Raw genomic sequence first — 15724 nt, 5'->3', positions numbered from 1 at the left:
AATCTCTTCCTTCTCAGTCCAACTATAACATGCTTTGTGTAAAGAGTATTTTTTTAAATTCTGAAGCTTCTCTTTGGCTGAAATACAATATCTCTTAAATTCATTTGATGAAAAAGTTATAGAGGTTAGAGTACTGTAATAATGGCTAGTTACGGAGCACTTTAAAGTTTGTAGAGCACTCCACATCTAGTCACCTTTTTGATGAAATACAGGGGAAAATTTCTTGAACAACTTACATTTTTATTTCCTTCTAGGGGAAGGGTTTAACCTTTCAGAAGGCAAGGAATGAATCAGTTCTTTTCAATTCGCCAGATGAGTTACATCCAGATATTTTCAGACAGAGGTCTAAGGGAGATAACAGATAATCCTTCAATCAAATAAGGAGTCTGCTTCCCAATTTATAATACTCAAAAAATAATGTTAGATACTGAAGAGAATCTATAAGGCAGAGAAAGGAAAGGTCATTTTTGATTGTGGGATGCCAAAAATCCTTCATAAAAGTTAACATTCACCTGTCTTGAAAGCTCAATAGTATTTTTTAAGTGAATTTTTTACAATTCTGAGCACACCCTCCCTCCATGAGCTTTTCTATACACAACACAGAACATAGAGGCTTGTATATACCATGGATTTTTATTTCACACTCTTTACTTTGAAAATATACATCTATAATGCATTTCACGTTAATTTAAAAATTGCCCTTGTCTGTGCTTCCTCCTAGAAAATAATACTTTTTTACTCTGATGTGCATTTTTAAAGATGTTTCAACAAACTCCTTTTTGGGCTTCATGATTGCTACCCTGCTTCCAATCAAAAGTAAAACCCTTTTTAAACAAATTATAGTCAAGCAATACGAATCTCCACAGGGGACAAATCAAAAAAATGTGTATTTTTCTGTACCTTGAGTATGTCACCTCTGTTAGGAGATGACTAACTGACATGCTTCATTATAGATCCTTTGGAGAGTGGAGTTGATCTTTAGTTTCAGAGTTCTGAAGTCATTCAGTGCTGGATTTGATTTTGTTTTGTTTTTTACTGTTAAGCATTTGAATTCCTCTGATTCTGCTTTGTTCATGCCGCCCACGATTCTCTGAAATTTTCTTTTTTAAAAATAATTTTGATTTAAATTTATGAAATAAGCCTTTCCATAATATAGTAGAATTAAAAGGATGATTGCACATGAAACTCCAAATCTATTATATACAACTTGCTGTTGCTTTTAAATATATAATAAAGTTATCGTGTAATTTTTTCCCTTTTTTTCTTAACCTCTTCCCTCTCCTCCCTTCCCCCTCAGAGCTCACTACCGTTAGATACAACTCTGTGTGTGTGTGTATATGCACACATATATATATATATAGGCATATATATATATATATATATATATATATAGACATATATATGTAAAATCATTCTATACATATTTCTCTCAGTTCTTTGGATGCAGATAATGTCTTTATGTGTTCTTTGTAGTTAATTTGGGTATTTATAGTAGTCAAAATGATTAGTCACTCCAAGTTATTCTTAAAATAATATTGCTATTACTATATATGACATCCTCTTAGTTCTGCTCATTTTGCTTTAAATTATTTTGTGCAAGTCTATCCATGTTTTTCTAAAATCAGCAAGCCCATCATTTCTTACAGCGTAGAAGTATTCTCATTCTATCGTATATCACAACTTGTTCAGCCACTCCCCAATTGATAGGCATCCCTGAAATTTCTGGTTCTTTGCCATCACAAAGAGAGCTGCTGTAAGTTCTTTTCCTTTTTCCACAATCATTTTTGGAAATAAGACCTAGTAGTGGTATTGCTGGGTCAAAGGGAATAGGCAGTTTAGTAGCTCTTTGAGCATAATTCCAGATTGCTCTCTGAAGTGGATCAGTTCACAGTTCCACCAACAGTCAATTGATGTCCAATTTTCCCATATCCCCACCAACATTTATTGCTTTCCCCTTTGATTATTTTAGCCAATGTAATATGTCATCTCAAAGTTGTCTTAATATGCATTTCTTTAGTCAATGATTTAGAGCATTTATCAATTGGGGAATGATTTGTACTCTTACAGATTTGACAAAGTTCCATGTGTATTTGAGATATGAGACATTTATCTGAGAAGCTGTCTATAAAATTTTTCCCTGATCTTTTGCTTTCCTTCTGATCTTGACTACATTTGTTTTATTTGTACAAAACCTTTTTAATTTAATATAATTGAAATTTTTCATTTTATACCTCAGACTGCTCTCTATCTCTTACCCATAAGTCTTATAGGTACTATCTTCTTCTAATTCCCTTATGATATCTCTTTATGTTTAGGTCATGTATCCATTTTGGCCTTATCTTGGTAATTGGTGTAAGATATTGTTCTATGCCCAATTTCTGCCAGACTGTGTTCCAGTTTTCCCAACAATTTTTACCAAGTAATGAATTCTTATCTCAAAAACTTAAGTCTTTACACTTGTCAAATACAAGGTTACTGTGTTTGCTACTGTAGTATGTCTATTCTGTTTCATTGCTCTTTCTGTTTCTTAGCCCAGTACCAGATAGTTTTGATAATTACTGCCTTTATAATATAGTTTAAGATCTGGTACTGCTAAACCTCCTTCCTTTACATTTTTAAAAATTAATTAATATTCTTGGCTTTTTGTTCTTCTAAATGAATTTTATTTTGTTTTTTTCTAATTCAGTAAAATAATTTTTTGGTAATTGAAATCATCTCTTCATTTCTTATAGTACAACACTATTTCATTACATTCATAAATCACAATCTGTTTAGCCATTCCCCATTTGATGGGTACCCCCCTTAGAATCTAGTTCTTTGCTTTCTACCATCTTTTGGGCCCTCGCCCCCCTTTTAAAATTCCCTTTTCAGGTTTGGAAAGTTTGCTTTGTTTACGAGTACTCCTAGTACTGCTAGTCCTTCCCTAGTGTTTATCCTCCCTCTTAATTACTTCCCCCCATCCCCATTTGTCTCACTCTTGAGTTTGATGTATTAATGCAACAATGGTGGGTGTTTCGAACAAGTGAGATTCATCTGGTGTCTGTTCTCCCCCATACACACAAACACTCCTTCCATGTGTGTCTAATCCTCTCATATGCCTCAGTCTTTTATATTACTATTTTGTTTTTTCTTGATTTCACGTAAAAACATTTTTTCACATTCACTTTTTAAAATTTTGAGTTCCAAATTCCCTCCCTCCCTTCCCTCCTTGTGGAGGCAAGCAATTTGATATAAACTGTACACGATGCACCCCAATTATGAAGAGTAGCAAGGACTTCCCTCATCCCTCCACCTGTAGTCCTCTGTAGACTTCATCTTGTCAGCATCCTTTCTAAAATATAATGAATGCTTAGACCTGAATGCTATAGTCTAGATGTGATCTGAGCTGGGCAGAGTACACATCCCATCTCTGCTAAAAAAAACATTTAGTAGTTCCATACTACTTAAACATAAGGGGCTTCTTAACCTTTGGCAATATGGCGAAGCCTATGAACCCCTTCTCAGAATGTATTTAAATGTTTAAAATGTATAGGATTACAAAGAAAATCAATTACTTGGAAATAGTTATCAAAATATTTTTAAAAATTCATAATCCCCAATTAATAAGTAACATCAAGCATTTATATAGCACTTCAAGGTTTACACAGTGCATTTTAAACATTTTATCCTTACCCCAAACTTAAAAGGCAGATGCTACTATGAACTCCATTTTACATCTGAGGAAACTGAGGCAGATAAGTGACTACACCAGGGTCACACAACTAGTGTCTGAGGCTGCGCTTGAACTTGTCTTATCCTCACCCCATAAGCTTCACTCTATTGTGCCACCTAGCTGCCTAAAGTTAAGAACCCCTGACCTAGGAAATAACATGAATTCATCAATTAGGAATTAATGGAATCAATTAATTGAATTGTTGTAGACAGAGACAGTCTCTTCTCATGTTCACCTCCATCCTCCAGTTTAAAAACTAAAAATGAATGTCTTCTAGGCATCAAAAGTCTTAGGAGATGGTCAGTAAACGTTTGTTAAGTGCTTTTTGTGTGCTAGGCACCCATGCTAAGCCCTGAGTATACAAAAAAAGCCAAACGAGATATATACAGGATAAATTGGAAATAATCAGCAGAAGGAAGGCACTAGAATTAAGAGAGATTGGAAGAGACTTCTTGTGGCAGGTGGCATTTTAGCTGAGACTTCAAGTCAGGGAAGCAGGAGTGGATATGAAGAGCATTCCAGGTGTGGGACAGGAGAGACAGTCTGGGAATGCCTGGAGCAGGGGATAGAGTATGTTGTTTGGGGAAACCTCAAGGAAGTTTTTTAGACTCTTAGCTCCTGGCCCATAAGTAGAAAAGTCAGTATTGCCACTTACTATGACAGCCCCCATTGTACTCTTTCTGAATGTAGCCTAGAAAGCATTAACTTCTGTTTGCTGTATATTACACTTTTGGTTCATATGAAGCTTGAAGTTACTAAAAATCTCAGATTTTTTCACATGAATAGTTGTGTAGCTGCTCTTCTCTCTTATTGTGCTCATAAAGTTGACTTTTTGTAACCAAGTTTTAAGATTTTACACATATTCCTGTTGAATTCCATATTATTAGATTGATCTGTTACTCTTTCCCATTAAAAGTATGGGGTTATAGATTTAGGCCTGTTTTCTGGGCGTCAGTGCTGTCATCCAACATGTTAAACAGTTCATAACCGTTTCCAGCAATAGGTTAGTATGCTGGTAGATGGCACAGTGGATAGACCATTGACTGGGCTCAGAGGGAGGAGGTCCTGAGTTCAAATGTAGCCTCAGACACTTAATAGCTATGTGACCATGGCCAAGTCTCTAGCCTCTGTCTGCCTCAATTTTCTCAACTGTAAAATGAAGATAACAACAGCACCTACCTTCTAGGGTTGTTGTGAGGATCAAATGATAGAAATTTGCAAAGCACTTATCACAGTATCTAGCACTCCGTTGCCTCGGCGTAAATGCTTGTTCTCTTCTCCTTTCCGTCTTCTGAAGGGTTCTCCACATTGACTCTTTTTTCCTTTTGTCATTTTTCATATTTAATGGGTGTTAGGTGGGACTTTATACTTGTTAATTACATCTATCTTCCTTCTTCTTAATAATGTAGAGTATTTTTTCCTAATGTTCTCAATTGTTTTTCTTCCTTTGAAAACTTCTTGTCCTTTGGCCTTTTTTTATTGGGAAGTAATTCATGGTCTTATAAATTTAAGTCAATTCCTTATGTGTTTTTAATATATTCGTATTTATCAGCTGCTTGATGCAAAGATTTCTGCTTTTCCCAAAATGATAGCTTTTCTTTTTAGGCTAGCTGAATTGGTTTTGTTCATGCAAAAATTCCTTGAGTACAGTGCTATTTCATTTTGTCTTATTAAGTGCTTGTTGGGTAAGTTGTCCTTAGAAATGTTTTTGTCTTTTGTAAGCATTTTTATCACTCATTTCATTAAATATTCTTCCCTAACCCTTGTGGTGAAAACTAACCTTCTAACCTTTCTCTTCTATTTTTTTTTTTAATGAAGTGATCTTTTATAATTACGTCACCTATTTACATGGTGTGAGGTGCTGATCTAAATCCGTTTTCCCTTAAACTGTTTTCCAGTTTTTTTCAGCATGTCTTTTCTCATAGGGAATTCTTCACAAATTAATCTGTTTTAGGCATTATTGACCATTGGACTATTGTAGTCCTTTGTTTCCCATGTCTTGTCTTTCTAATTTCTTCTACTGATTTAGTTTTATAATTTTTGACCAATATTAAATAATATATGATTATTGCTCCATATACTTTGAAATCTGGCAATACTAGTCTGCCTTTGTTCCTACTCTTTTTTTTCATTACTTCCCATGCAATTCTTGATCTCGTCCTTCAAATAAAGTTTATTATTTTGCATATTTCTACAAATTAACCTCATTGGAATTAGATGAATGTCACACTATGTCTGTAGATTCATTTTGGAAGTGTTGTTATTTTTTATTATATTGGCAAAGTCTGGTCATTAACAATGGCTAATTTCTGATTGTCTTCCTTTATTTCTATAAAGTATTTTGGAATTTCATTTATATACACATATATCTTTAATATGTTTTGGTAAATTAACTCATAGTTTTTATTTTCTTTAGTTATTTTGAATAGATTTTTTTTTTCATTTTTCATATCCTCCTAGATTTTGTTAGCTTTGTACAGAGATGTTGATGATTGTTATGGATTTATTTTTTTATCTCATTTCTTTACCAAAAGTATTAATTATCTAAATAATAGTAGCAAAAGCTAGCATTTCTATAGCACCTGCAATGTGCTATAGAACAACCCTGGCAGTTAAATGCTACTATCATTCGCATTTTACAGCTGTGGAAACAGAAGTTAAATGACTTTGCTCAGGGTCACAGAGCTAGTAAGTGTCTGATGCTGGATTTGAACTCATGTGTTCTGGATCCCAGGCCTGGCTCTCTGTCCACTATGCCACCTTATTGCTTCTGATAACCATGATTAGTTTTCTTTACTAATTCTTTGGAGTTTTCTAAGTAAACCATATCCTCTCCAAATAGGGACAGTTTTGCCTCCTCTTTCCCTGTTTTTATTCCTTTCTTTGTCTTATCCCATTGCTTTAGCTTGCTCCTCTGGTACTGTGCCAAATAATTGAGCCCGAGGACATTTGCTTCACCCCTGAACTTCCTGGGCAACATTTCAGTGTTCCTCCATTGCAAATAATACTGATCGCCAGAGATAAATACTTCTGAACATATTAAAGAAATGCCATTTCATGCCCGTGTCTTTTAGGGCTTTTAACAGTATTTTTTGAGTGCATTTTCTGTCCTTTGTTATAATCATGTGGACTTTGTTGTGTTTGTTGTTTATATGATTGTTGTAGTTATTCAGTTGTGTCTGATTCTTCATGACCCCGTGGTTGTTTGTCTGTGGGGTTTTCTTGGTAAAAATGCCATTTCCTTCTCCAGTGGATCAGCTTTTTGTCAGTGATTTATGAAGTAAATAGAGGTTAAGTGACTTGCCCAGGGTCACGCAGCTAGGAAATGTCTGAGGCTGGATTTGAACTCAAGTGTTTTTGATTCCAGGCCAGGTGCTTTATTCACAATGCCACTAGATGCCCCTGTTTATATGATCTAAAGTTGAGTCATCCCTGATATGAATCCAACTTAATCATGTTGAATAATTTTTTTGGTTATATTACTGTAGTTGAATAGTCAGATGAATCACTAATGTCATTAGTTTTGATGTTTCCTGCAATGTACAGGTCACAGTGCATCCATGCTGATCCATCCTGGGCACCTCTTTCTCACATCTTCCCATAAATTTGCACCAATCCATGTACTTAGGGACCTTCAATTTCCCACTTCCTCCAGATATCATAAGAATATAATGGGGATAATTAAGGCTAACTGTCTCTTATCCTTTTTCCTCAACATATGACCCACCCATCTTATTTTTCAATCATATATCTGCCTGATGGCATCCTTTACTCCAGACCTTCTAAGATCCCCATTTGAGATCCTTTGCAGCTTGCTCACACCCGCTGTTTGCTTTTCCATTGCTCTCTCATGCATGCTCAGATCTACAGACACTGTTTTGTCCTATGTCACAACCACAAAATAACACCAATAAAATACTGAGGCAGCTAGCTGGCACAGTAGAAAGAGCATGGGGCCTGGAGTCAGAAAGTCCTGAGAGAGAGTGTATATATTTCATTATATATAATATTATACATGTAATATATACTAAATTTATATATAATATATATACAATATACATATGTTTCATATGATATATTAGATATATTCATGCTATATAAATACATATGTATATGTATATGTATGAAAATACATACATACATACATACATACATACATACCACGCATATGTATATGTATATGTGTAGGTTTATATGTGTGTGTGTGTGTGTATGTATGTTTGTATCCCTGAGTAGATGGTCCATTGGACCCAGGAGAGTGGCAACTTACTTTACACCATGTACCCCACCCAACTTGCCTGTTCCTTCCTGAGAGGTCTGGAACAACTGATTTTCCATGAGTGCCTCCACGGTGTTTTGAGACAAGAAGACCACTCAGGTTTGGGATATGTTGGGAGATAAGAATGAGGGTCATATTGCAAAGGATTATAGTGTGATTGAGAAGAAAGCAAGTGGAGGTAACTAGTGTTGATGGCTTTTTTTTTAATAGGAATTTGGCTGTGAAAATGATAAAAAGATACAGGATGATATTGAGGGAATAATAAGGTCTAGAGACAGATTTTTCAGTACTGGGGAGATTTTGGCACATTTGTAATCAATAGCATATAAACCAGTAGATAGGGAGTGATACAAAATTAGAGGGAGGGTGGTGTTGTGAGGACAATTTTCTGGAGAAAATGGGAGGGATCTTACAAAGGATATTTGAAGAGAGATTGTGAGCTTAGTGAGAAGTCACTTTATCATTAAAAACTGGAGTAAAGGAGATGAGAATGAGGGATGATGTCTGGGTATTTTGAGACATGGAGGATAAAAGAAAATGGAGCTTATGTTAATGAGTAAATGTAGAAATATAATCATCTATTGTCCTTTTTGGTAAGATTTCACTAATATGGTTTTGAACCAGTATTTTGCTGCAATCTCTCTCTGATTGGCAAAAATAAAAAATTGGCAAATGTTTGCTGACTAAAGTGTTTTTAGGCCCTTTTGGTCTCGTTATGAAAATATCAGTTATGTCAGTTTATATCTGTTGAAATTCTGTATGAAATTATAATAGTCTGTGTCTATTTCTCCATTATCTATTTCTCATTATCAGTAACTTGTTTTGAATAGATAAGTTTAAAATTAATTGTCTTGAGAATTTTTAATGAAATACCCAACCTTGAATTTTCTCTATGGAATTGGGTTCTAACATCTGCTTCCCTGAAACATAGTTCCTTGAAAGAAACATAAAAAACAACAGAAACAGAAAAAAAAACCCTCCCAATTTTACTTCTTTTGTAGTGAGAAAGAACCTAAATCTGTAGCTCTGTCTAGGCTTCATCCACCTTCATTCCATAGCCTAAGGGGCCGAGCCAGTTCAAAATCTGCTAGACCCACAGCCTGTGGATAGAGGCAAAGCCACCATTTGAGATGGGCAAGCACTACACAGAAATCTGCATGCTGTTTAAGCTCCATCATGACAGTCCTGCCAACCTGCTGCCCATTGAGCTCTATTGTGTCTTGGTAGTGGCCAGCTGATAGTACTCTACAGAAGCCTGGCCAAGAATATTCTAGCCAGGATCTTGACAGAGACAGAGAATGCTAAGAGGCCAAGATGTTTGCTGCATTCATCCTTCTTTTTGGATTATCCATGCTTATTAAATGATTGCCTTTCTTGTGCAGGCATAAAACTCACCAATGATAATCACTCAACTTTCCCCCTTTCTGCTCAATATCTTTGATTCATTTCCTTCCCCCTGGATGCTCTTCCTCTAGCTATGTACATATGCAGTTCTTATGACCTAGAAAAACCTCTGGACCCTGCTATTTCTCTAGAAATGGCCATAATTTTCTTCTTCTTTTCACTGACTTTATCACTACCCATCCTCCCAACCCCCTTCAAATTCTTTTTTCCAACTCTATCACTCTATGCTGTTTTATATATGTACTAACTATAGTATTGACTATCCTATGCCATATAATTGTGGGCATTAGGACATTGCCTAGCTAAAACAAACCAAATAAACAAACAAAAAGAAAGTGGTAATCATCAAAACAATCTAGTACTGGCCAAGAAATAGAGTGGTGGATCAGTGGAATAGATTAGGAACATGATACACAGTAGTAAATGACCATAGTAATCTAATGTTTGATAAATGTAAAGATCCAAGCTTTGGGCACAAGAACTACTATTTAAGAAAAATTGCTGGGAAAACTGGAAAGCAGTTTGACAGAAACTACATCTCACACTGTATAGCAAGATAAAACCAAAATAAGTACATGATTTAGACAAAAAGGGTGATATCATCAACAAATTAGGGGAGCATAGAATAGTTCATTTGTCAGATGTATAGATTAAAAGAGTTTGCACAAACAAAGTCAATGCAGCCAAGATTAGAAGAAAAGTAGAAACCTGGGAGGAAAGTTTTATAGCAAATTTCTCTGATGGAGACCTCATTTCTCAAATATACAGAGAACTGAGCCAATTTTATAAAAATAAAAGCCATTTCTCGAGTGATAAATGGTCAAAGGATATCAACAGCCAGTTTTCAGATGAAAAAAAAAATCAAAGCTATCTATAATCATATGAGGAAATACTTTAGATCACTATTGATCAAAGAAGTGCAAATTGAAACAACTGTGAGGTACCACCTCACACCTGGTAGATTGGCTAATATGACAGAAAAGGAAAATGGCAAATGTTGGAGGATATGTGGAGAAATTGGGACACTGATGCACTGTTGGTAGAGTTCTGAACTGATCCAACATTGTGGAGAGCAATTTGGAACTATGCCCAAAGGACTATAAAACTGTGCATGCCCTTTGACCCAGCAATACTAAAGAGATTTTTTAAAAAAGGAAAAGGACCTATTTGTACAAAAATATTTGTAGCACCTCTTTTTGTGGTGGGAAAGAATTGGAAACTGAGGATGTGTCCATCAATCGGGGAATGGTTGACTAAGTTGTGGTATGTGATTGTGATGGGATACTATTATTCTGTAAGAAATGACAAGGAGGATGTTCAGAAAAACCTGGGAAGATTTATATGAACTGATGCAAAGTTAAATGAGCAAAAAGGGGAGAATGTTGTATACAGTAACAGCCATTTTGTATGATGACCAACTGTGAATGATACAGCTATTCTCAGCAATATAATAATCCAAGACAATGCCAAGTGGACTTATGAAAAATGCTGTCCACTTCCAGAGAAAGAACTGATAGTCTGAATGTAGATCAAAGCATACTTTTTCAAAAACTTTTTTTCTTTCTTTCTTTTTGGTCTGTGTTTCCTTTCACAATATGGTTAATGTGGAAATATGTTTTACATGACTGTACATGTATAAGCCAAATAAAATCACTTGCCTTCTCAAGAAGAGGCAAGCAGAGGGTGAGAGGGTGAGAATTTGGAACTCGAAATTTAAAAAAAATGAAAGTTAAATATTGTTTTTGCATATAATTAGGAAAAAATATATAAAAATTAAAAAAAAAAAAGATGCCCGCAGTTGGGAGATGGAGTGTCTGTCTAAGAAAAAAAGCAAGTCAGGTCAGTTTCACTGAATCAAAGAATAGGCCATGGTAGTAGAGTTGGTCTGTAAGGTTTATGAAGACCAGGAGGGCAGGTTATGAAAGGCATTAGACACTAGAGAATTTATTTTTGATCCTGAATATGGTAGGGAGCAACTGTATTAAGTATGGTAGTGATGTGGTCAGATCTTCACTTTAGGAAGATCATTTTGGCCATTAAGTGGAGGATGGGATGCAGGGGAGAAAGACTGGTGGGAAGGAGTTCATTCAGCAGATTATCTCAGTAGACTGTCAGAGAAGAGAAGGGGGTTTATACAAGAGATGTGATAAAAGTAAGTTGACAGGCCAATAAGAGACTGAATATGGGTGTGTGTGTGAGAGATTGAGAAGTCGAGAATGACATCTAGATTGTAAGTCTGAGGGACTGAGGATGCAGGGTACCGTCATCCTGGAAAGAGTGCTTGGTTGGAAGTTAGGAGGCCCAGGTTCTAGTTCCAAAGTCACATGGTTAGTGTCAAGCTGGAGCTAGAATTCTCGTTCTGTAGTTCTCAAGTAAAATGATCACAGTGGTGTTTGAAGATTACTGTTGCAGCATGTTCAGGGCAGATGGAAGGTTAGACAAAAGAATACGTGTAGACAAGTCGGAGGGCATCCATAGGAAGATGGCCAGACTGTGTTTTGACTGAATCATTTAATCTATCAAGATTTGTTTCTTCCTATATAAAACAAATTCCATTGGGTGCCCATCATTTGAGGAATGGCTAAACAAATTATAATATATGAATATAATAGAATATTATTATCCAGAGAATCCTGGGTAGTATTAACTAATGAAGAGTGAAACGAGCTAAACCAGGAGAACAATTTGTATAACCACAACATTTTAAAGAAAAGCAACTTTGAAACACTTGAGAACTCTAATAAATGCAATGATCAACTGTGTCTTCAAAGGACTTATGATTAAAAATGTCATGCCCACCTCCAGACAGAGAGGTAATGGACATGAAGTACAGAAAGAGACATGCATTTTTGGATCTGTCCTCTCTGTTCATTTATTTTACTTGATTATTCTTATATTTTACAAGGTTGTTTTTTTTTTTAATTGAGGCATGAGGAAGAAGGGAATCAGTCAAGATGTATTTATTAAGTGCTTACTGTTTACCAGTCTCTGTGCTAAGTGCTGGGGAAACACAGAAAGGCAAAAACATTTCCTGCTCTCAAGAAATTTATATTCTAATAGTTAGAAATATTAATGCTAATAGTTAAAAACACTAATGCTAGAAAAAAAAGAAGAGGATCATTGAAACATTTCAAAAAATGTTCTACTTAAGAAAACAAAGATAACCAGAAGAAAGCATAGACCAGCAAAAGGTTGGAAAGTAATGTGTGAAATTTATTATATGCTTAAAAAAAAGAAGCAGGATGAACTGGAGATTCACGTTTCATATGCAATCTTTTACATTTTTTGTTTTTATAGAAATGATCCTTTTTGGAGTGTTTGTTAGATTTTTTTTAAAAATTGACTTCCACTTCATAATTCCCAGTCACCCAGGCTTAAAACCCTGGAGTCATTTTGACTTCTCCCCGTCCTTTGTTCACACATCAAAATTCTGCTGTTTCTTTTGTAGTATCTTTTTTACATCTCCTTTCCACTCACTCTGACACCACCCTTCTCAGACCTTTAGGTCCCTAAGTTGGATTCTTGCAATAACATCTTATCTGGTCAGTCATATGGCCACTTTGAGAGATAATATGTAGGTAGTCCACAAAATTATAAAAAAATTGTACTTAGAGTATAACCTCAAACATATTTTCCTTTGGTGGATTTATGGGAGAGTATACATAAGGAATTAGATCAGATGAGATGGTGGGTAGGTGAACCAACAGAGGGAATGATTCAAATAAATGAGATTTTAAATCCTTTGAAATACAATATTCATGACAACTTCTCAGTCAGTACCTCCAAGCCTCTACCACCTTCCTTTTCTTCTTTTTTAAAAATAATTTATTTATTTTTAGTTTTCAACATCCACTTCCATAAGATTTTGAATTTTAAATTTTCTCCCCCTCTCTCTCCTCCCTGCCTCCAAGATGGCATGTAATCTGATATAGGCTCTACTTACACATTCATATTAAGCATGTTTTCACATTAGTCATGATGTATAGAAGAATTAGAACTAATGGGAGGAACCATGAAAAAGAAGAAATAAAATAAAACAACAAAAGAAAAGGAAACCAAATAGTATGCTTTCATCTGTATTCAGACTCCATGATTCTTTTTCTGGATGTGGATAGCATTTTCCATCATGAGACTTTTAGAGGTGCCTTAGATCATTGCATTGCTGAGAAGAACTAAGTTTATCAAAGTAAGTCTTCACACAATGTGGCTGTTACTGTATACAATGTACTTCTGGTCCTGCTCACTTCACTTAGTATGAGTTCATAGAAGTCTTTGTCAGTTTTTCGGAAGTCCACCTGCTCATCATTTCTTATAGCACAATAGTATTCCACTATATTCATATACAACAACTTGTTCAGCCGTTCCCCAGTTCATGGGCGTCCTCTCAGTTTCCAATTTTTGGCCACTACAAAAAGAGTTACTATAAATATTTTTATACACGTGTGCCCTTTTCCTATTTTTATGATCTGTTTGGTATACAGACCTGGAAGTGGTATTACTGGGTCAAAGGGTATGCACAATTTTATAACCCTTTGGGCATAGTTCCAATTGCTCTCCAGAATGGCTGGATCAGTTTACAACTCCACCAACAATGCATTAGTGTTCCAATTTTCCCACATCTTCTCCAACATTTATCATTTTCCTGTTTTGTCATATTAGCCAATCTGATAGGTGTGATGTGGTAACTCAGAGTTGTGTTGATATGCATTTCTCTAATCAATAGTGATTTAGAGTATTTTTTCATATGACTATAAAGAGCTTTAATTTCTTCATCTGAAAACTACCTATTCATATCCTTTGACCATTTATCAATTGGTGAATGACTTATATTCTTATAAATTCCTCAGTTTTCTATATATTTTAGAAATGAGGCCTTCATCAGAGACACTGACTGTAAAAATTGTTTACCAGCTTTTTGCTTCCCTTCTAATCTTGGTTGCATTGGCTTTGTTTCTGCAAAACCTTTTAAATTTAATGTAATCAAAGTCATCTATTTTGTGTTTCATAATGTTCTCTCTCTCTTGTTTGTTCATAAATTCTTCCCTTCTCCATAGATCTGATAGGCAAACTATTCCTTGTTCTCCTAGTTTGCTGATAGTATCAGTCTTTATATCTAAATCATGTACCCATTTTGACTTTATCTTGTGTAAGATGTTGGTCTATGACTAGTTTCTGCCATACTATTTTCCAGTTTTTCCAGCAGTTTTTGTCAAATAATGAGTTCTTATCCCAGGAGCTAGAGTCTTTGGGTTTATCAAACAGTAAATAGCTATAGTCATTGACTGTTGTGTCTTGCATACCTAACCTACTCCACTTAACAACCATTCTATTTCTTAGCCAATACTAGGTAATTTTGAGGATTGCTGCTTTATAATACAATTTAAGATCTGGTACAACTAGGCTACCTTCCCTTGCATTTTTTTTATTAGTTCCCTTGATATTCTGGACCTTTTGTTCTTTCAGATGAATTTTGTTATTGTTTTTTTGTAGCTCCATAAAATAATTTTTTGGTAGTTTGATAGGTATGGCACTGAATAAGTCAATTAAGTTAGAAAGAATTGTTATTTTTATTCTATTAGCTTGGCCTAAGCAACTAATGTTTTTCCAGTTATTTAGACCTGATTTTATTTGTGTAAAAAGTGTTTTGTAATTGTATTCATATAATTCCCCAGCATCCTTTTCTTGTGTGTGCCTTCCTGTCCACTTTTCCTTTTATGCAGTCATAATTTGTATATGCTATGTTTTTTCTGGTTCTGCTTTAAAAAAAAATTCATTTTCTTTTATGATAATTTCTCCAGATTTCTTTATATTCTTCCTACTTCCATTAAATGTTCCACAATTTAACAAGAAATTCTGCTATTGTTGAATATATAGGGTTGTTTCAATTTTTTTAAACACAAATAGTGCTGGCATAAGTATCTTTGAACAAATAGCCTTTTCCTTTTTGATAGCTCTGTCTTCCAAAAAATGGACTTATTGGGTGAAAGGATGTAATTATTTTTTTTAACTTTTTTTACAGATTATCATAAAAAGCATTGGACCCAGTAAAATAAAAGGTTCTCCAAAAGGGTATGTCCTATGCATGTGAATGATTTTTCATACAAGATCCCAGGAAAGATTCAAGAACATAAATATGTTTGTTCTGTGATGCTCTGATCACTAATATCAAGCCAGGTATAAAAGAGGAAGATGTAAACTCATAAAAGGTGGGTTGCCACTGTTGTGGTGGTGATTCAGGGTCCAAACGGAAAAGAAATTCCAAAAGATAGTGAGGTTCTCCAAATGCTCATGTTTGTAGATGCTATTATTCAGTTGGCATTAAGCCCCAG

At 35.0% G+C, this 15724-nt stretch overlaps 1 long non-coding RNA gene across 1 annotated transcript in view; it reads left to right on the top strand.

The window, feature by feature from the left end:
• The first annotated feature begins 8852 nt into the window (after positions 1-8852).
• LOC110193189 (uncharacterized) overlaps positions 8853-15724 on the top strand; it is a 114109-nt gene continuing 107237 nt past the window's right edge. Inside the window, exon 1 of the long non-coding RNA XR_013484546.1 lies at positions 8853-15464. This is a non-coding gene — a long non-coding RNA (uncharacterized LOC110193189). The remainder of the gene's footprint in view (positions 15465-15724) is intronic.

Source organism: Phascolarctos cinereus, unplaced genomic scaffold (genome assembly GCF_003287225.1).
Source record: "Phascolarctos cinereus isolate Bilbo 61053 unplaced genomic scaffold, phaCin_HiC Scaffold_2;HRSCAF=192, whole genome shotgun sequence".
NCBI lineage: Eukaryota > Metazoa > Chordata > Mammalia > Diprotodontia > Phascolarctidae > Phascolarctos > Phascolarctos cinereus.
The sequence above is the reverse complement of the archived record's forward strand: the minus strand, read 5'-3'. Positions and strand labels throughout refer to the sequence as shown.